The sequence below is a fragment of the Diceros bicornis genome, chromosome 11 (genome assembly GCF_020826845.1).
Source record: "Diceros bicornis minor isolate mBicDic1 chromosome 11, mDicBic1.mat.cur, whole genome shotgun sequence".
NCBI lineage: Eukaryota > Metazoa > Chordata > Mammalia > Perissodactyla > Rhinocerotidae > Diceros > Diceros bicornis.
In genome coordinates, this window is record NC_080750.1 from 56,412,754 (window position 1) to 56,434,892 (window position 22,139).

The 22,139-nt window shown below is 36.5% G+C and overlaps 1 protein-coding gene across 4 annotated transcripts in view; it reads left to right on the top strand.

Moving 5' to 3' along the window:
• Positions 1-22,139, top strand: part of CLCN3 (chloride voltage-gated channel 3) — a 91,866-nt gene that overhangs the window by 11,088 nt on the left and 58,639 nt on the right. The window lies entirely within an intron of this gene.

The following is a 22,139-nucleotide window of genomic DNA, read 5'->3' on the forward strand; positions in this document are numbered from 1 at the left end:
ATCCAAAGGCCTGAGAACCAGGGGAGCCAATGTTGTAAGCCCCACTCTGAGTCTGAAGGCCCCCTGACCCAGGTGCTCTCGTGTCTGAGGGCAAGAGAAGATAGATGTCCCAGCTCAAGCAGAGAGCAAATTCACCTTTCCTCTGCCTTTTTGTTCTATTCAGATCCTCGACTGATTGATGATGCCCACATTGGTGAGGGCATCTTCTTTTTTCAATCTACCAATTCAAATGCTAATCTCTTCTGGAAAGACCCTCACAGGCACACACAGAAGTAATGTTTTACCAGCTGTCTGGGCATCCCTTAGTCCAAATTAGCACATAAAATCAACCATCACAACAGTCATCAAATCTTAAGTGTGGAAATTGATGGATTTCTACAAAGTGAACACACTCATTTAACTAGCACTCAATCGAGAAGTGAAACACTACCAGTTTCCCCAGAATCCTCCCTTGTTCCCTGCTCCAGTTTCACAGGTGACTAGTATTTGGATTTCTACCATCATAGATTAGTTTTGCAGGTATTTAAACTTTATATAAAAGGAATTATACTATATATACTGTTTTATGTCTGGTGTAGTTTACTTACATTTTGAGATTCATCTGTGTTGTTGAATATAGCAGCAGTTAATTTGTTTTCATTGCCATGTAGTATCTCAGTGTGTAAATATGCTGCAATTTATCTATTCTATCCATCATATATTGTTGATGGATATTTAGTTTTGTTTTTCTTTCGGAGTTTGGCTATTAATAATAATGCTGCTGTGAATTTTCATGTACATTTATATTAGTGCACATTATTTATACAGTTCTGTGGGGTTTATGCCTTGGAATGGAATTCTTAGATGTCAGGGTACGTGGATCTCAGTGCTACCAGATACTGGCAGGATGTTCCAAAGTGGATGTAGCATATACATTCTACCAGCAGTGTGAGAGAGTTCTAGTTGCTCCACATCTTCACCGATACTTGATATTACCAATTTTTAAAATTTTGGCTATTCTAGTGTGGGTGCAGCAGTCTCGCATTTTGGTTTTAAGATTTGCCTGATGGCTTATGAGTTTAAATGCCATTTTGTATGTTTATTGGCTTTTAGATTGCCTCTTTTGTAGTGCCTGTTCAACCTTTTTGCCTATTTTATAAGAGTTCTTTATGCATTCTGATTGAGTCCTTTGTTGGGTATAAATATTGCAAGTGTCTTCTCGCTCTGTATTATGCCTTTTCACTCTCTTAATGGAATCTTTTGATGAGGATGTCATTATTTCTAATGAAATCCATTTAATCTTTTCATTTATTCTTTGTGTTTTTCTGTTCTATTTAAGATGTCTTCCCATGCCTCAAAGTCATGAAGATATTCTCCTATTTTCTTCTAGAAGTTTTATTTTTTGTGTCTTTCATATTTAGATTTAAAATCTACATGCAATTAATTTTAAGGGTTCAGATTCATATTTTTCTCTATGGATAACTAGTTGACTCAGCACCATTTATTGAAAAAACCTTGCATTCTCCAGTATACTGCAGTGACATTTTCGTTATCTATCAAGTGGGTGTATTTCTGTAGGTCTGTTTCTGGACTTTCTACTCTGTTACATTGCAATATTTCTCTATCTTTACGCCAAAACTTAGCATATATATGAGTTTTGGTTTCACATTGTTCTTTTATTGACTTGTAGTCTATTTACATTTACTGTAATCACTGTTATATTTGGGTTCAAATCTACTATCTGTTTTCTATTTGTCACAGCTGTTCTTTTTTCTCCCTTTCTGTGCCCCCAAATACCTTGCAAGTTATGCATTCTCTTATATTTTGGTTGGTGGGTTACTTTAGACATTATAACATGCACTCTTGACTTATTAGTTCTACTGTAAATTAGCACTTTTACCACTTCATGGAAAATGTAAGGACCTTAGGATACTTTACCTTTTTTATCCTCTTCCTGCTTTTTGTGCCAATGTTGTCTTCTAGTTTAATTCTTCATATATTTTAAACTGCCCAAGACATTATTATTGTTTTTCAATGTCAATGTCTATTTAGATTTAGCTACATCTTTACTTTTTCCGTTGCTCTTCATTCTATATTGCATTTTCATGTTTCTGTCTGGGACAGTTATCTTTCTGCCTGAAGAACTCTCGTTAGCATTCCTTTTAATTACCATCTGCTAGCAAGAAGTTCATTCAATTTTTGTAAAAGTTTTTGTTTCACTTTTATTTTTGAAGAATATTTTGTAGCTATATTCCAGATTTACAGTTATCTTATCTTATTACAGATGTCAAGAATATCTTACCTTCTTGAATGCTTTAAAGATGTAATTCTGGTGTCATTTACCTTCTGTTATTTCTGTTGAAAAGTCAGCTATCAGTCTTATTACGTCCCCCCATCGTGTCGTCGTCCCCCCCCCCACCCCAGCCCCGCCCTTGGCTGCTTTTAAGACATTTTTCTTTGTCTTTGGTTTTCAGAAGCTTAACCAAGTGTGCGCAAGTGTGATTTCTTTGTATTTATCCTGGCTAGGATTATTAGAGCTTCATGAATTGTGGCTTATTTTTTGTTTCATCTTTGGATAATTTTGACCTGTATATTCTCATATGTTAATTCTGGTGTTTTCTCTCCCCTCTCCTTTTAGAACTCCAATGACATGTGTTAGATCTTTTCCCTGAGACCCTTGTGTCTCTTATGGTCTTTTCTGTATTTTCTATCTTCTTTTCTTTTCTTTTGGGTATTTCAACTCATTTGGGTAAATACCAGGGAACATGATAGCTGGATCATATAGTAAGAGTATGTTTAGTTTTGTAAGAAACTGCCAAACTGTCTTCCAGAGTGGCTGTACCATTTTGCATTCCCACTAACAATGAATGAGAGTTCCTGTTGCTCAACATACGTGCCAGCATTTGGTGTTGTCAGTATTTTGGATTTTAGCTGTTGCAACAGGCATGTAGGGGCATCTCATTGTTTTCTATCCTGTTACTCAACATACGTGCCAGCATTTGGAGTTGTCAGTATTTTGGATTTTAGCTGTTGCAACAGACATGTAGGGATATCTCATTGTTTTCTATCAAGTTTTGAATTTCAGTTATTTTTCAGCCATAGAATTCTCATTTGATTAATTTTTTAATAGATTTCTATACTGCAGGAGAAATTCTCTATCTGCTTTTTTTTTTTGAACATATTAATCACTTATTTAAAGTCCATGTCTGAGTAGTCTAATATCTGGATCACCTGTGGGTCTGTGTCTATTGCCTATTTTTCCTCTTGGTTTCCAGTCTTTTAGCCCTGACTCCAGGTAGGCTTTGTAATTTTTGATTGAATGCTGGATATTGTATACAAAAAATTATAGATATTTTGGATGATGATATCTTCACCATAGTGTATTTAATTTTTTTTCTTGGCAGACAGGTAGTCTAGGAGCAAATTACATTGATCCCATCCAAGATGGAGAGAATTTGCAGCATGATTTCAGACTTTCTGAGAGTTAGTCTATATTTGGCTCACTTTGTCCACAGCAGTGGACAATTTTTAGGGCATAGCACTTGAGGATTTTAGTAGAAAGCCTAGTGTGTTTATCAATACTCCTCCTCTTTGATGGGCACTGAAATTTAGTTTTTGTCTCCCTGGCATTCTGAGAGGGAGACAGAATCTCCCTGGTTCTGCTTATTGTTTTAGTCTCAACCACTGCATTTTGCTTAGTTTCTCAGCCTCTTGCTCATGAAATTTAGGAATCATAAATATTTTTAGGGGAAAAGCATCATAGGATGACTGTTCTGTCTCTTTTCTCCAGGATATTGGCCCATTCAAGTTCACATTGCCTTGGTGGTTCTGAACTTCACATTTTGTCTCCTTGACCCCTTGAGACTGCAAAAAGCTCTCAACCTTCACTTTTTGCTGGGCCTCTCAGTCACTGTACTTATGAATCAGGAAATGGCTCAAGGGCAAAAAGTGGTTGAGACTGCTGAGTTGACCTCTGTTTCACTTCTTTTTGGAATCTTGGCACTGCAGGTTCTTGCAGCCTTGTATGCTCTCTGGCTCTTTTGGATGTTCTTTGATTTAAAAAAAAATAAATACAAGGCCAGCCCCGGTGGCCTAGTGATTAAGTTCAGCATGCTCCGCTTCAGCAGCCCAGGTTCGGTTCCTGGGTATGGACCTACACCACTTATCTATGAGTGGCCATTCTGTAGTGGCAGCGCACATACAAAAAGAGGAAGATTGGCAGTGGATATTAGCTCAGGGCAAATGTCCCTCAGCAAAAAAAAAAATCTAAATATTTATTTTAAAAAACAATAAATACAGTATTGTGCTGTTATTAGTCATTTGCTCTCTTCATCACTGAATGGGTTTTTTCCTTATTTTAATTACGAAGTTATAAACCAGATAAACAAATGTATTCATAATTTGAAAAATGAGGTGAAATTTAACAGCATACCCATTTTTCTGTATTTAAGTAGCTCCTTGGCAGAGAATTAACTCAAGGAAGTAGAAGAACGTAAGAGGACCCAGCTCTTTCTGTCTTTCCACACTGCCATCAAGTATTGGTGATGTCTTCATTCATGGTCTTCAATAGGAGAGAGTGCCAAGTAGGAAGGAAGGGGCAAGGGTACAAAAAAGGATCTTCTTTTGTTGCTCTTTTTCTTACCGGGGAGGGTAATTTTCCTAGAACCCTATCAGTAAACATCCCCTTATATCACTGGTCAGAACTGGGTTACATGCCCACACCAAGACTGATCACTGACAGAGAAGAATGGGATTACTGACTGGTTAGAACAATCATGATTCATTCCCTGGAATTAGGCACATTACCAAGCAAACAATATTAAGGTTCTATTAGCAAGGAAGAAGTGGGAATGACTATAGGGTAAGCAACCCTTGGTGCTTTCCATACAGGGTCTATCCTCAAATTTAGTCTAGTTGAAGGTATAAGATGTGGAACAGCAGTGGACAATAACTGTGTAAGTGTTAAATTGAGTGGTACAGATTCTCAATGTTACATCTCAAAACAAAGGATATTTTGATACCCCTTTAGAATTATGAAGAGTGTTTTGGAAGGGGATATAATGCATGAAGGCCCAGCAGTAGGAAAAGGCACTGTGTTGTGACAGTGAATGTCTTTTTGTAAGATAATGATATCTTTTTTTTTTTTTTTTTTGGTGAGGAAGATTGGCCCTGAGCTAACATCTGTGCCAGTCTTCCTCTATTTTGTATGTGGGACACCACCACAGCATGGCTTGATGAGTGGTGTGTAGGTTTGCGCCTGGGGTCCAAACCTGCGAACCTCAGGCCGCTGAAGCAGAGCGTGCCAACTTAACCACTACACCTTGGAGCCAGCCCCCTGATAGTGATATCTTTTCTGTCAGTGTAGCTGGTGTGGTCGTGTACTTACGACCACATGTACTTATATTGTATATCTAATTTGAGTGAGTCACTTTAGTCTATAATTCAGATTCTCTGGAAAATGCAAAATTTTTCAATAAAAGTAGCAAGAAGAGAGGGCCAAGATTTTGTTGTCAGAGTTGTATTCATTAAAGAGAACCATATGGTTCTTGTATCATTGAAAATGAAACACATGAGTGTTCATCAGTACAACTTTAGTATTATTCTTAGATCGTACTGTCTTCACTTGAAGTAAGAAAACTTACTGAGATTGGCTGAAGGAGTGAAAACTAGAGTCAGCCACCTGTTTAGTAAATTAACTTTCAACAAGTAATTTGTGTTAATCATGCTAATGAGTTTAAAATTTAGATTCTTACATTCCTTTTTATCGTGTCTGAAATGTGAATAATATTGTTGACTTGCTAGTATCAAGAATCACTCTCAGGTTTCTAGATTGTGTGTAAGTGGTAGTGTCACAAACTGAGAGAGAAAATCTGAGAGGAACAATAGAGGTGAGAAGGCTCACTCCTAATTGCTTCAGTTTCCTGTCTGTAGATAACCTTTAAAAAAAACTTTGGAAACACTAAAATTCAAATGGAAGGTGTTAATGTTTTTTTCCAAAATCTTGGGGCATGTGATAATTGGGAATGCAGTACAGAGATACTACATAGATTATTGTATTCTGTTTCACATATATATCACATCCTGAGCCTCAGAACTCAGAAACCCCATAAGGCTATATAGCATACGAGGCTAAGAGGTGGCTTGTTCTGTTCAGGGTCTTGTGACCCTTCCATCTCTGCTAAAACTTAACTTACCTTCTGACATATTACAAGAAAGTCCAGGATTTTCATTTGAATGTCTATTGTTAGATGTAGATGTATTCAAAATGTTTGTGATTTTATTTATTTGTATCCTTTCTGGGTGGGACATTCATGAATACTGTCTACACTAGAAATTTCAGAAGGAAAGTCCTGGCAAAGTGGATGCAGAGTGACCATGCCAGAAGCAGGCTGGTTATCTACCAGGGTGCCTCTCAGGATTAGGCCAAACATCACAGTCTAGGGTCCAACTCTTAGTCCTGCAGACACAGAAGCCTGGCATCAGCATCATGAAACTAAGCTGTCTTGTAGAAGTAGATTCACATTAACCAGGATTTTAGATCTTGTTGGGTAAAAAATGCAAATGTATTTACAGTGAGATATATACTAATGTTCTACTTCATCCGAGAGAAAGGATATATAGCAGGTTATAAAGACACGTAAAATTCAATGTTAAGATAAGTATTTGAGAAGGATGAAGCAAAGGGAAAACAACTTAAAATGACATAAGGTAGAGGTGAATGAGGCCATTAAAAAAATATTAGCAATATACTTTCTAAGGGAGACTACAAATTTGGCTCTTAGCTTTGTAGCAGCAAGTAAAATGCGAGAACCCGTTTAAATGATTCTCAGTGTTTATAAGAGAAAAAGTCAACCAGTTTCTCAGCAGACACTCGAATATTAAGATAATAAATTTCTGAGTAATAAAGTGGTTAGTATCTAATGTAAACAACTGATTTTCAAGACTGTGCTTGGAGTAAACAGCCGTGGTTTTCACAGGGCTTTTGTTATAACATCCATCAGTATTGCCTGACTGAATCACAAGACTTAATTTCACAAGGGCACCATTATTATATATGGTATAGGCATTGATTATTTATGATGTTCTGGCAGAATCCATAGATGTATTTTACCTTATCTTGGAATAGATGGGCTGTGTGGAGAGTCTCAGAAGTCATCAAGGTATATTATTTTTTTTGCTGAGGGTTTGATATATATTAAATAGAAGTTATTTCAGAATAATATTTTGGAACAGAGCTACTTATTTACATTCAGCTAGTTGAAGAAATTGAAGAGCCTAATAAAACTTAAGACTGAATAGAAGCCTCTAGAAGGCTTCTTAATGAAAAGTGGAGGCTGTACGCATGGGCAGGATCAGGAGTCCTTTTTGAAAATAATTTTGTATCTGCTGGAAGACATAGATAAATGATTAACAGAAGGTCTAAAACTTATATTCCATATGACATGGTCATGATAATTTCAGCTGTGATAAATTTTAAAAGGAGTAGCTACCATAGACATTAAAAAAAACGTAAAACAAAGCATTCTCCCTAGTATCCACAAAATGCCTGGCTTTGAGTAATATTTAAGTATATCTTTTAAGGCAGTAGTTCTCGGACCTTTTGTTCTCAAGATCCCTTTCTGTTCTTAAAAGATTATTGAGGACTCTAACAAACTTTTTTTGTGTAGGTTACTGTTATCAATATTTACTATATTAAAAATTAAAGCAGAAAATTTTTCAATACTTTATTAATTCATTTAAAAATAACAATAAACTCATTACATTGTAACATTAATAACATTTTTATGAAAAAATAACTACATTTTCAAAAATAAAAATAAATTTAGTGAGAAGAGTGGCATTGTTTTATGTTTTTCTAAATATCTCTAATGTCTGGCTTAATAGAAAACAGCTAGATTCTCATATCTGCTTCCCCATTCAGTCTATTGTGATATGTTGTTTGGTTGAAACATATAAGAAATATATAAGAAAATTCAGCCTTATACAAATATATAGTTAGAAAATGAAGAAATAACGTAATAGCCTTTTCAGATCATTGTGGGTATTCTTCTTTGATACGACACCAAAACGTTACAAATGATAATTTCTTTCTTCTTTTTTTTTTTTTTGTGAGGAAGATCAGCCCTGAGCTAACATCCATGCCAATCCTCCTCTCTTTTTGCTGAGGAAGACCGGCCCTGAGCTAACATCTATTGCCAATCCTCCTCCTTTTTTCTCCCCAAAGCCCCAGTAGATAGTTGCATGTCATAGTTGCACATCCTTCTAGTTGCTGTATGTGGGACGCTGCCTCAGCATGGCCGGACAAGTGGTGCCTGTAGGTGCGTGCCCGGGATCCGAACCCGGGCTGCCAGCAGTGGAGTGCACACACTTAACCGCTAAGCCACGGGGCTGGCCCCCAAATGGTAATTTCTTAAAGGTTTATTGCAGTGTGGAAGCTGAAACCATATTAATGAACATTTTGTGTTGTGTTAAATTAAAATGCATTGGCCTATCTTGTGCTTTGAGTGGATCTATTACCCATGTATGATTTTAGAATATCATGCATTAGTCATTTGGAAATTTGTTCACTGATGTATTAGTTTGCTAGGGCTGCCATAACAAAGACTGGGTGTCGTAAAGCAACAGAAATTTATTTTCTCACATTTCTGGAGGCTAAAAGTTCTAGTTCGAGGTTTTGGCAGGCATGATTTCTTCAGAGGCCTCTCTTTTAGCTTGTAGATGGCTCTCTTCTCCTTTGTCCTCACGTGGTCTGTGTGTATCTGTGTCCTAATCTCCTCTTCTTATAAGGATACTAGCCATTGGATTAGGACCCACCCAAGTGACCTCATTTAGCCTTAATTACTTTTTTTTGCTTTTTTGTGAGGAAGATCAGCCCTGAACTAACATCCGTGCCCATCTTCCTCCACTTTATACGGGTTGCTGCCACAGCATTGCTTGACAAGTGGCGTGTTGGTGAGCGCCTGGGATCTGAACCTGTGAACGCCGGGCCGCTAAAGCGGAGCACGCTCACTTAACCACTTGCGCCACCTGGCGGGCTGCTAGCCTTAATTACCTTTTTAAAGGCCCTGTCTCCAAATGCAGTCACATTCTGAGGTACTGAGGGTTAGGGCTTTTAGCATATGAATTTTGATGGGACACAATTCAGCGCATAACAGATTTTTTCGGATCTTGCTAATGTTCACGCATTTCATTACACAATACAAGAAGTCGAATTTTTTAATATTACCACCAATCCCACAATCCTCTCAGAAGTCTTAAATGTTGGGAAGCTGTCAGGCTCACGGTGGTGAATACAAGTTTTCTAAAATTTTAATTTTTGCTTGAAAGCTCAAATTTTATTATTGGCAACAAATACTATCCATTGTTGTACTTGGAGAGACAGGTTCAGTTGATTCGTTTTGAGAAAATGTCTGCCGGATATCAAGGTCTAAATAACTATAGTTTGTGTATCAGTTATTCTTTTGAATAAAAATGGTGTTCCATGAAAAAAAGTTCAGCCACAGCTCAGACATTCACACAGTGCTTTTCCTCAAGATGGAACCTCTGTATAACGGTATAAGCCAAAGTGCTTTATGTATCCTTCCCATTTTGTCACACAGAATATTAAAAGGATGTATACCCAAGAGCTGCGATTTAATAAAATGAATAATTTTTACTGTTTTATGAACGACATTGGGAAGTGAAACAGGCTTTCGTTTTCTGGGAGTGCATGGTGGTAAAGAATACAGTGGTTACCAGTACATTTTGGTGCTACTGCTTTGATTTGTGCTAGATGCCAGCCATTTTACCTACTATTGCTTTTGTACCATAAGTAGAATGAAAAAGGTAAAGAATGTTGTTTAGGCTGAATAATGGCCTCCCACACTGTAATTCCTGGAACCTGTAAATATGTTACTTTACATGATAAAAGAGACTTTGTGGTTTTGAATAACTGAAGAATCTTGAAACAACTAGAAGAATGTACAACTATGACATACAACTATCTACTGGGGCTTTGGGGAGCAAAAAGGAAAAAAGGAGGAAGATTGGCAACCAATGTTAGCTCAGGGCCAATGTTCCTCAAAAAAAAAGAAAAGAAAAACAATGCTGTAGGACTTAAAAAACAAAGAATCTTGAGGTGGAGAGATTATGGTGGATTATCTGAGTCCTTAAAAGAAAGAGACAGGAGGATTAGAGTCTGAAGCAGGAGGTTGGAATGACAAGAGGAAGGGGCCATGAGCCAAGGAATGAAGCTCTAGAAGCTGAGAAAAGCAAGGCAACGAATTCTCCCCTGAAGCCTCCAGAAGGGACGCAGGCCTGTAGACACCTTGATTTTAGACTTCTGACTTCCAGAATTGTAAGAGAATAGATTTGTGTTGTTTTAAACCACTAAATTTGTGATAATTTGTTACAGTAGCAATAGGAAACTGATACAAATGTATCATTTAAATAATACATAAGTGTATTATTATGAAAATGTTTTATTCCCTGAAAAAGATCTTGGGGATCTCCATGGGTCTATAGAACACGCTTGACCACACTTTGAGAACTCTGTTTCAAGATAAGCTACCTGCAAAATGTACATTGGGTAACTGAATAGGGTAACTTGGTATATTGTATTATAAGCTATAAGAGTGGAAGGGCTTATATAAGAAGGATAAAATCTGTATATATAATATAATCCCAGCCTCTTAAAATACTACATACGCACACACAAATTTGGAGGGAAATGCACCTAAATAATGATTTTTATCTTGGTGATGAAATTTGGGTGCTTTTTGTTTTTCTTTATGCTTTGCAGTGTTTTCCAAATTGTTGCCAGTTTGGCTGCAGATTTATAAAACTGATCTGAAACTTCCAAGTCATTATAAGGTATATTTTTCAATGTAGGAGGATAAAACGTATTTTATTAATAGTTTGTCGCTTTATAACTTTTAAATATTTAGTCATATGGCAGATGGGCCTTCTTTTGTACTCTTGCCTTGGGCCAGGTAAATGTTGGGTTTGGGCTTGTGCCTGGCTGGCGTATCTCCAGATCTTTGTGCATGTTTCCTTTGCCTGTGATACCAATTATGACTTGTACTTGGCTTCCCAGGTTAGACCTCACTCCCTCTGAAAGCCTCACCTGACTTCTCAGATTTGGGTTAGGGGCCCCTCCCATGTAGTAAACTATATTGCTTCCATTGTGTTTGCTTTCTTGACTTTCCTTATTTGTCTTATTTGTTTATAGCCTGCCCTCCTCCTAGATTAAGCTACGCTTTCTTTCAGTATAATTATCCTAGTAATTCTTGTTGGCTTGTAAGTCATTTATTTTTCTGTCTACGTAGTTCTGTTTAGAGATGATCCATTATGTATTGATTACATATTTTAACTCTTGATGAGCAATCTTATTTTCCTTATTCCTAAACTTGATGGGAAGGGGATATTAGTATATTATTGACAGCCACATACGCTGTTTATTTCAAACTCCCTTCTTACAATATCTGATGTATTGGCATGCATACAGAAGAAGCTCATTAAAAATGTGCTTTTTTGTAAAATATTCATCTATTTAACATTAGCTAGTCATATTTTATAGTTTTTGGAGTCTTTTTTCCTTTTTATTTGCTGAACTAATATGGGTATATAGAGAAAAGTTTTGGTTTAACGGGACACCTATGAAGCCAGTAGGATATTCAGTGGAGTAGCAGAAACTATGTCACTCACCCATATTATTACAACTGTATTGCACAGGAGCCCACCAGAATGATAGTGTCATCCAGGAGGGAAAAGGCACAGGGTGGAACAGATCGCCTATATTAATATCTAGCTCCCTGATATTAGTCAGTGTCATCACTTCTGTTTCTCAGTTTTCTTATCTGAAAATGAATGCAAAATATCTCTTCTACCTACCCAACTCAGATTAGTTTTGAAAACAACATAAAAGAATATAGTAAAAGAAATGGTGGAAGTGTTGCTGTTACACATGAGAGTCCTTTGTGGCAATTTTGGCTCAGGTGCTCAAAGTGTAAACTTATTTCTACTTTGTGCAGCCATCAAACAGCCATCAAACATCATGACATTCAGATAGATTATTCTCGATTCTTAAAAATCTTATATGGTTAACTTCAGGACTTAGTAATGACTTGGATTGCCTTGGAGAAATGCTAATTCTAGAACTGGGGCAGGGAAAATGCAAGATGAGCCCAGAGTTTGTGTAGTACCAGAAGTAAGGACGTGCTCATAAAACAAAAGGATGAGGGCATGTCAGAGGAACACAGGAAATAACCTAAAAGAGCTTCTAATGGCCAAAACTGGAACAATTTGAGCAACAAAATAAATAATGTAGAATTTGGGTTATAACCAAAGTATAAGATAAATATAAATGAGCACATATGTGTGACATGAATGATATAGATTGATATACGTGATCGAACAAATAAATAAATGGGGGAAAAGAGACTAGTCTTTCTTGTAGAAGTCGTCCAAATAATTTATGTAGATATTGCACCCTGATGGAGGAGGAGCTTAATGCCTACATCCTTCTCTCTTGGGGGTAGGCTAGGGTTAGTGACTCACTTCCAAAGAACAGAGTAGGAAAAAAATAGTAACTATGCAGTGGAGAAACCGGGCAAACACTATTATAACCAAATAATGAAGGTTAATATCACCAGTGATGTCACGTGGATATCACATGTCCCTAATATGTGACAACAAATGCACTTCACCTTTATGATATTCTTTCCAAAGACCAGTCTAATCACAAGAAAAACGATCTAGACTAGGGGGACATTTTACAGTATGCTTAAGCAGTCAAGGTCATGAAAAACAAGGAAGGACTAAGAAACTGTCATAGACCAGAGCAGTTTAGGGAGACGTTACCTAAATGCAATGTGGTATCCTGGATTGGAACCTGGAATAGAAGGAGGATATTAACAGAAAAACTTATCCAGATAAGGTCTGGAGTCAACTTAATAGTAATGTACTAATGTCAGTTTCTTAGTTTAGACGAATGTACCATGGAAATGTAAGATGTTAACAGTTCGGGAAACTGAGTGAGAGGTATTTGGGACCTCTTTGTACTATCTTTGAACTTTTTTGTAAATCTAAAATTAGTCCAAAATAAAGTTTAATTTTAAAAATGAATTGGAAAGAGTTAACTTTTAAATAGTAAAAGCAAAATGTGATTATTGTAGAAAATATGAATGGTAAAAATATAGTCATGCACCACATAACGACGTTTCAGTCAACGACAGACCACATATATGACAGTGGTCCCATAAGATTAGTACCATATAGCCTAGGTGTGTAGTAGGCTATACCTTCTAGGTTTGTGTAAGTACACTCTATGATGTTCGCACAATGGTGAAATCACCTAACGACGCATTTCTCAGAAGGTATTCCCGTCAAGTGATGCATGACAGTATAAAGTAGTAAATGAAAATCACTCATAATCCTACTACCCATAGATAGTTGATTATTTTGGTATACTTTTTTTTTAGACTTAATTCTACGCATATTCCATTCAGCAAATAATTATTGGGTTGCTTTATGGGCCAGACATCATGCTAGGTGCTTGGGATAGAGCAGTAAATAAAGATGTGAGTCTTCCTCTTATGGAGTTTGTACTCTAGTGAGAGAGAGTACCATGGAAATAAATAATAATTCCACAAAAAACAATTACAATTGTGATATGGTCAGTGCTGTAAAGAAGTAGTATGGGTGTTGAGAACATCTAAGTGGGGGAATCTAAGATGTATCATTTAACGTGAGAACTGGAAAATGAGAAGTCTAGTAGGTGAAGGAAGGGGTGGAATGGGGCCTCTGGAAGCTGGGTACAGGATGCAGTTACAGGCGGAGAGATTCACTTGTGAGAAAACCCTCAGGGAGGAAGAGGGTTGGAGCTTTAGAACGATGGCTGGAGATAAGAATTGAGATCTGGAAAATGGAGGGACTGAGGCCAAAGAGATAGTTAAGCAAGGCCAAAACCATGCATTTTAAGGTTTTGGCACTTTTTCCTAAGGGTGATGGGGAACCATTGAAGGGTTTTAAAGCAAGGGAGTAATATGATCTTTGTAATTTTAAAAGATCATTTACCTATTGTGTGAGCAAATGGATTGGTAGGTAGTGAGAGTAGGGAGGTAAATGTAGTAGTTCAGAAGAGAGATGATGGTGTCTGTGACTGGCATAGAGACAGATGGAGAATGAAATGATTCAAAATAGATTTAGAAGTAAAATTAGCCAGACATGCTGATTGTTTGGATGTGGGTTGGGGGTAAAATGGAGAGCCAAGTGTTCTAAATTTCTAGCATATGAAGCTGGTAGTCCCATTTATGAGGTAGGAGGTTTTTCAATTAATGTTAAAAGCATTGCCTTATGGTACAAAAGCTTATCTTAATTTTTAATGGTTGCATAATATTTGATTACATGAATGTATTCTAAATTCCTAGAAAAAAATTACTGGAAGGAAGGTGTTTACTAATATCTGTTAATATGTAGTAAATGCAATGTTTTGAAAACTGATGATAGAATTGTTGCTAAAGATAACAAGTCTAAAATGCTACTAAGACAGTTGGAGTTGGTTGCTTTCTGTGAACAATGAAGAATAATGAAGTTCCTTGGTTGATATCATCTGCAGGTAGAAAACATTAATAAAGCAATCCAAGAGTAGTTTTTTAATAAGCATAACATCCTTGCATGTGCATTTATAAGCAAAAAGAAATTACTGGTAATGTCAAGTTGTGATATAGCTCAGAAATCCAAGAAATGTATTCTGAGGTAGGATAATTTGACTTTGCTACAGCATTTCGAAGGATATGTTTGTGCATGCTGTCTTCAGTAGATGACAAGTTGATTTTAGTCTTGTTTTGTCTGGCATCTATCAATAACATGGTGGCATTGTTCTAATGAGTGAGGCATTTGTCTCTAAAGTTGAATTTGGCAACATAAACTCTTAAGCCTTTAAAAAGCATGAAATGGTTATGTCATGAATATTCAGTAAAGAGTTTTTTAGAAATTCTTAAAATTAATAAAACACTACCACTACCATTTAATGGCTATCTGTTGGAAAAAGGTCAAAATTCTTTCAAATGGTCTACTCAGAATCATTTTTAGAAATAAATAAATAATTCTAAGGTTCATCTGATATTTATTCTAAGCAGTGTCATGTTCTTAATACGTTTGACACCCTTCATGTTCTGTTGCCAACTACCTTGTAAACATTTTCTGCACCTGCGTCTCCAGGTCACTTCAGTCAGAGCAACCTATTTAACCTACTTTATATGTGTGGAGTAGGGGACTTCCCAAATTTGTATGTTTCTGTAAGAGTAAGGTAATGCATTTGGGGAAGACTGACCCATACTAAGTTTATGAAGTGCTATAATTCAAGATGTTACTAATGAACTAGGAAAAAGAACTTGTATTATAAAGTGATGCCTTGATAAAATTAGCCTAAAATACTGGATGGATGTCATCAGAAAGGTCACTGGAAAGAAGTGATCTTAGTTTTAATTATAATATATAGAACCTGATGATTTGTATCTCAAATATCACCTGTAATTATTGTCATTGCTTTGCAAAAAAAAAGATTAAATTATTTTTTAAAAACTCCACAAAGTTAACTAAAATTAAGTCAATGAATAATTTTTTTGTATGTGTACTCAGCCTCTCTCACCCTAATGTCATGATGTAATGAATTAACTTTTCTCCTGTGCATGTGGAACATTACCTATAGGGGAACTGTTCTTGGGAGAACTGAGAAAATAGTCGGTTTAATCATGTTTTGTGTGTGGTTCCAATTAAGAATTTCAGTTGAAAAAGCTTTCAGGAGTTATGAGCTAAGTCTATAAAATTATAAGCTGAAATAAATGCATAAAATCATAGGGAGTCTGTGAACCTGTTTATAAACAGTTCTAAAGTACTGACATTTAGAGGAAATTCCTTGGAAGAAGCTGTGCTTAGAACAAATGAAAGTCATTGTAGATACTTATGAACTTGTTACCTGTAACTGATTGAGACTGTAAATAAGATTAGGCTAGAGGGATTTAGGGTAGGAAAGAAAAAAATGAATAATAAATTGTATGTCATAGCTGCACATCCTTCTAGTTGCTGTATGTGGGACGCGGCCTCAGCATGGCCAGAGAAGCGGTGTGTCCGTGCGCGCCCGGGATCCGAACCCGGGCCGCCAGCAGCGGAGCACCCACACTTAACCGCTAAGCCACGGGGCTGGCCCTAACTCAGAGACTTTTGAATTGTGAAATATAACACACATCAGAAAACTGCATAAAGCATAATTGTACAGTTTTTTTGTGTGTGTGTGAGGAAGATCAGCCCTGAGCTAACATCTGTGCCAATCCTCCTCTTTTTGCTGAGGAAGACCACCTCTGAGCTAACATCTATTGCCAATCCTCCTCCTTTTTTTTTTTTCCCCCCAAAGCCCCAGTAGATAGTTGTATGTCATAGTTGCACATCCTTCTAGTTGCTGTATGTGGGACGAGGCCTCAGCATGGCCAGAGAAGCGGTGCGTTGGTGCCTGCCCGGATCCGAACCTCAGGCTGCCAGTAGAGGAGCATGCGCACTTAACCGCTAAGCCATGGGGCCGGCCCCCAGTTTAATGAGATATTACAAAGCAAGTACCTTTGCAACTCACCCAGGTTAAGGAAATAAAGTATTACCAAACTCCAGAAGCCTCCTGCGTATACTTTCCTGATCACAACCCCTTACCTTTCCCTAGAGGTAAATACTGTTTTCTCTTTGTCTAGTCACTTTTTTGCTTTACTTTATGGTTTGATCATCTAAGTATGCATCCTTAAGATTACAATTTGGCATTGCCTATTTTTGAAGATTAAATAAATGGAATCATACAATATATATTTCTTTGTTTCTTGCTTTTATGCAACATGGTTTTCAAGAATCTTCTGTGTTGCAGGTAGTAGCTGTTTGTTGTGATGTTGCTCTAAACTAGATTATTCTTTTTTACGAATGTACCACAGTTTACCTATTCATTTTACTACTGATAGATCTGAGTTCTTAACAGTTTTTGGCAGTTACAAACAGTGCTGCTTTGAATATTATGCATGTATCCTGGTGGATATGTGCACAAACTTTGTCTTCAATGTGAACTTGTTGGGTCATAGGTTATATTTTACATAGTGGTATTCTAGTTTACACTCAAATGAGCAATGTATGAGAGCTTCCATTGCTCCACATTCACCAACCACTTGCTATTGTCAGACTTTTAATTTTATCTGTCTGCTGGCTGTGTAATGGATTTTGATTGTGGTTTTAATTTGCATTTCCTTGGTGGCCAAAGAGGTTGAACATCTTTTCATGCTAATTGGCTATTTGAAAATTTTTCTGAAGTATGTATTCACTTAATTTGCCTATTCTTCTATTGGCATGTCTATCTTAGAGGTTTCTAAAAGCTCTTTATTTTCTTTATACAAGCTTTTTGTTGGTTACATGTGTTTTAAATATCTTCTATTCTGTGGGTGGTGCTTCACTCTCTAGTCCATTCGGGCTGCTGTAACAAAAATGCTGTAGACTGGGTGGCTTAAACAACAAACATTTATTTCTCACAATTCTGGAGGCTAGGAAGTCCAAGACCAAGGCACTGGCAGACTGGTGTCCAGTCAGGAGGGGCTGCTTCTAGTTCATAGACTGCTATCTTTTTGCTGTGTCCTCGAGGGGGTTCTCTGAAGTCTCTTTTATAAGGGCGCTAATCCCATTCATGAGGGCTTCACTCTTCTGACCTAATCACCTAATCACCTGCCAAAGGTCCCACCTCCAAATACCAACACATTGGGGATTAGCTATAAGCATTCAGTCTGTAGCATTCTTCTAATGAACAAGTTATGAATAAATGTTCCTAATTGTAATGTGGTCCTATGTATTAATCTTTTGCTTTATGGCTAACCCTTTTTGTGTTTTGATTAAGAAAAATTTCCCTACCCTGAGGTCATGAAGGTATTTTCCTATATTATTTTGTAAGAGCTTTATTTGCCTTTCACATTTAGGTCTATAATCATCTGAGTGATTTGTGTGTGTATGGATTAGGTGTATTTAATTTTTTTCACTATTAGATAGCCAATTGCCCCAATGCCAATTATTAAGAAAACCATTTTTTACCCACTATTCTACAGTGCCACCTCTAAAATATATCAAGGCTCATATATGGGAGGGTCTATTTCTAGACTCCTTATTCTGTACTGTTGGTTTATTTTTCTAGCTTTATGCCCAAAGCACTCTGTTTTAATCACTATAACTTTATAAACAGTATCTAGTAAAGCAAGTCTTCTCACCTTATCTTTAAGATGAAAGATATGTGTCTTGATTATTCTTGGGCTTTTTTATTTCCATGTAAATTTTACCGCAGTTTGTCATAAAAAGCCTTTTGGGGTTTTGATTGGTATTTAATTGAATCTCTAAATCAGTTTGAATCTTTCAATTCATGAACTTGGTATACTTCTCCATGTATTTGGTCTTTTTAAATGTCTTCCAATAAAGTTTTAGTCTTTCCAATTGACTTTTGTCTTCATTTTTTGTTACATTCATTCCTAGGTATTTTTTCAGTGCTATTGCTGTTGAATGCTATTTTTTTTTAAATTTAATATTCTATTCGTTGGTATATTTTGAAATTCAATTTTTGAATATTAATTTTTAAAAAATTTATCAACCTTGCTTAACTCTTATTAATTTTAATGATTTATTTGTGATGTCCTTTAAGAGTATAGTCATATCATTGGCAAATGGTGACAGTTTTGTTTCTTCCTAGTCTTTATAGTTTTCCCTTCCCCATCGCCTCTTGCTTTACTGCACTGGCTAGGCCCTCTAGTAAGCTGTTGAATGGAAATGGTGATTGCAAGCATCTTTTATCTTGTACTGAGTTTAAAGTTTCACCATTAAGTATTCATCTCAAAGTTTAAGCATCATGTTTAATCTGGACTTTTTGTGTTACCTTTTATCACATTAAAAGGTAACAGGCTCACGGGGCCAGCCCGGTGGCGCAAGCGGTTAAGTGCGCGCGCTCCGCTGCGGCGGCCCGGGGTTCGCTGGTTCGGATCCCGGGCGCGCACCGACGCACTGCTTGGCAAGCCATGCTGTGGCGGCGTCCCATATAAAGTGGAGGAAGATGGGCACAGATGTTAGCCCAGGGCCGTCTTCCTCAGCAAAAAAAAAAAAAAAAAAAAAAAAAAAGAGGAGGATTGGCGGATGTTAGCACAGGGCTGATCGCCTCACAAGAAAAAAAAGGTAACAGGCTCACATCTGTTCCTAGTTCATTTAAGAATATACCGTTTAAAATTATGAATAGATGTTGAATTTATCATTTTCCCTCCATCTTTTGAGATGATCATCTGATTTGTGTCTCCTTTTTTTCTGTTAATAAACATTAGTTGATTTTCAATGTTAAACCAACTTGCATTCCTTGTATAAACTCAGTCTGATCATTGATATATTAATGTACTATTATTTTTTTATAAATTGCTGAATTTTGTTTATTTATGCTTTCTTTAGGATTTTTGCATCTATATTCATAATTAAATTGACTGGTAGTTTCTCTTTGTCTTACTGTTCTCATTAGGTTTTGGTATTGTGGGAGATCAAGATTTGGCCACCCTGAAATATATCTCTTTACCTTGATTGTTTTCTCTGAGGGACATTTGACCTCCCCCACTAACTGCCTAAAGAATTTGACATGGTGGCTCCTTCCTGGAACAGATCTTCTATCATGATGGCTGTAAAGATAATGTAGGATAGAGGTTACAATAGCAAAGGCACCAAGCCTCTTTTATCAAAAAACTCTGTCTCTCCCTGACCACATTATCTATAGATGACCCCAAAAAGAATTGTCCTCCTGCCCTCTGAAGTCCCAGGCCACTACCCACCCCCAACACGCTCCTAGCCTTTAGCTGCAATACTTAAGCAAGCAGCTTAGACAGAGGGACGAGTTGCTCATTTCTGAGTTTCTCCCATGTATACATGTTATTAAACTTGGTATTATTTTCTCCTGCTAACCTGTCTTGTTAATTATTTGGCCAGCCATAAGAACCTTAAGGAAAAGGGCAGAGGGAGATTCTCCCTCTTCCCCCGACAGTATCAAGGTTATACTCCCCTCATAAAGTGAGTTGTAGATGATGCCTTCTTTTTCTAGTCTCTGGAAGGGTTTATGTAAGGCTGATGTTATTGTTTCTTCCTTAAATTTTGGTAGCATTTGCCAATGAAACTCTAGGCTTAGAATTTTCTTTGTAGGTAGGAAGGTTTTAAATTGTTTCAAATTCTTTAATGTTTATAGCACTATTCTGATTTTATCTTTCTAGATCAGTTTGGTAAGTTGTATTTTTCTCAAAATTTACCCTTTTTGTTTAAAAATTCCATTGGCATAAAGTTGTTTTAATGCCTGTAGGTTCTGTAGTCATGTCTCCTTTTTCGTCCTGACAGTCATTATTTGTGCCCTCGTAGTCTTCTCCTCTCCCTCTCTTTCCCCTTCCTTCTCCTCTTCTCCTTTCCCCCTTATTAATTACTGTCATTGTAGGTTTATCAATCATTAGTCTTTCCAATGAACTAGTTTTGCCTTTGTTCTCTTCTATTATGTATTTGTTTTCTGTTTCATTAATTTCTGATCTTATTTCTTTCTACTTTCTTTGGGTTTATTTTGCTGTATTTTTTTTCTAACTTCTTGAAATGAATGGTTAACTCTTTAATTTTAAGCTCTTTTGTGGTAAATACATTTAAAACTATAACTATCCCTCTAGATACTGTTTTTATCTCCATGCCATAAGCCTTTATTATCATTATCACTAGTTAAAAATCATTTCTAACTTTTATAATGATATCTATTTTTTTTTTTTTTTTTTTTTTTGCTGAAGAAGCCACCCTGAGCTAACACCTATTGCCAATCTTCCTGTTTTTTTTGCTTGAGGAAGATTAGCCCTGAGCCAACATCTGTGCCAGTCTTCCTCTATTTTGTATGTTGGTCGCTGCCACAGCATGGCTGACGAGTAGTGTAGGTCTGAGCCTTGGATCCGAACCGGCGAACCCACACTGCCTAAGTGGACCATGCCGAACCTTAACCACTATGCCACGGGGTCAGCCCCATGATATCTATTTTGACCTATAGGTTATTTAGAAGTGTAGTTCATAATTTCCAAACATATGAGGAATTTCTGGTTATGTTTTTAATTGCTTTATAACATTATTGCTTTGTTATCAAAGAATATACACTGTGTAATATCAGTGTGTTGAAATTTTTTGAGACTTTCATTGTAATCCAGGAAAAAGTCTATTTTTGTAAATGTTCCACATATACTATAGAAGAGTGTATAATATGAAGTTTTTGGTTAATGATATTCTCTATATGTCCATTAGGTAAAGTTTGTTAATCTTCTATTGAAATCTTTTGTTTCCTTACTGATTTTTCTCCTTGTTTATTTCTATCAAGTATTTGATAGTGATGCATTAAAAGTTTTCACTTTATTTATAGACTTATCTACTACTACTTCTTGTCATTCTGTGAATTTTTGCTTTATATACTTTGATCTCATATTATTAGGTTATATCTTCTTGGTGAATTGAACCACCTTACTTTTATTTTGAAGTGACTATTTTCAGTTATACTTTTCTTCTTTAAAGTCTTCTTTGATATCAGTATCCAATTTTCTTTGGATTAGGGTTTGCATGCTCTATTTTTTGTAATCCTTTTACTTTCAGCCTTTCTCCATCCGTGTATTTTAGTTGAGACCCTTGTAATCATATAGTTGGATTTTAAAAATCCAATTAAATAGTGTTTACTTCTTAATTGGAGCATTTAGTGTATTTATACTTAAATGTAAATATTGATACATTTGCATTTCAATATTTCTAAGACTTAGAACCCTTAAAATAGTCTTTTCCTCGGTCCTGTACCAGCTTGTGTTCATGCATGAGTATATTTGACAATTTCCTTGAAAAGGAATTGCTTAGGCATTAAAAATATTGGCTCTTTTGGTTCTGATATTGAAAAAGTGATGGTTGTGTGATGTTTATGAAGGAAATTCTTCTTCATGTTTTTAATCCTATGATGCATTGTTTGGGTAACCAGACAGCTATGTTGAGAACTAAAAGGTCTTGTGTTTGTGAGGTGTGAATATTGCAAAGCCATTCTGTTTTTTTCAGTTTATTTTCTGCCTTGTCATTTCTGAGAATTCCCACATCCTCTTTCTTTTTAC